Below are 1,357 nucleotides of genomic sequence, written 5' to 3'. Positions count from 1 at the left end.
GTTTGTTGATCTTTTATCCTGACACTCTGCCAAACTCATCTATTGCTTCCGGTACTCCCCTTGTGGAGCTTTTGGGATTTTCCATATATAAAATCATATCATCCGCAAATAATGATAGTTTCACCTCTTCCTTCCCCAGGCAAATACCTTTGATGTCTTTTCTTTGCTTTATGCTGGTAGCTAAAACCTCCAGGACGATATTAAATAAGAGTGGGGACAAGAGGAATCCTTGTGTCTGGTCTCCTTTTTCAGTGGGATTGTGTTAATCTTTTCTCCATTGACTACCACGTTGGCTGTTGTTTTTTCATATATAGCATGTATTGTCTTGAGGAATTTTCCTTCCATTCCTATGTTCTCAAGTGTCTTAAAAAGGAATTGGTGTTGGATGTTGTCGAATACTTTTTCTTCATCTATTGTGAGAGGGGAAAAAAAGAAAACTATGGAAAAAAAACAATGCTGCTAAAAGTTGGTTCTTAGAAAGGATAAATCAAATCGACAAACCTATCGTGAATTTGACCAAAGAAAAGAGGGAACAAATCTCAGTAGCAAGGATGAGGGATAAAAGAGGGGACATTACAACAAACCATAATGAAATCAAAAGGATGATTACACAGTACTACAAAGGATTGTATTCCAGTGAATTCAACAACTTGGAAGACATGGACAAATTCTTGGAAAAACAATCCCTCCCTAGACTATCCCTGGTGGATGTCAAGAATTTCAATAGACCCATATCAATAGAAGAAATAGACAAGAGATCACAAAGAAAAAATCACCTGGACCAGAAAGGTTACAGGAGAATTCTATCAAGCATTCAGGGAAGAACTGACACAAATCCTACACAAACTCTTCCAGAACATAGAAAAAGATGGCAAACTCCCAAATTCATTCTATGAAGCTAATATAACTCTGATACCTAAACAGGGCAAGGATCCCACAAGAATTGAAAACTACAGACCAATTTCCCTTATGAATATCAATGCAAAAATCCTTAACAAAATACTAGCCAACAGATTACAAAAATATATAAAACATATAACACACCATGACCAAGTAGGATTCATATCAAAGATGCAGGGATGGTTCATCATATGAAAGACCATTAGTATTATTCATCACATTGAAATGAAAAAGTATAATTACCACATGATAATATCGATAGATGTGGAAAAATAATACAACAACATCCAACACCAATTCATGTTTAAGACGCTCAAGAAGATAAGAATGGAAGGAAAATTTCTCAATATAATACAAGCTATATATGAAAAACCAACAGCCAATGTGGTAGTCAATGGAGAAAAAGCAAGAACAATTCTTCTGAAAAGGGGGACTAGACAAAGAAGTTCCTTGTCCC

This window comes from Echinops telfairi, unplaced genomic scaffold (assembly GCF_000313985.2).
Source record: "Echinops telfairi isolate 266 unplaced genomic scaffold, ASM31398v2 ScPeMD7_7416;HRSCAF=8454, whole genome shotgun sequence".
In the NCBI taxonomy this organism is placed as follows: domain Eukaryota; kingdom Metazoa; phylum Chordata; class Mammalia; order Afrosoricida; family Tenrecidae; genus Echinops; species Echinops telfairi.
This window is presented reverse-complemented; position numbering follows the sequence as displayed.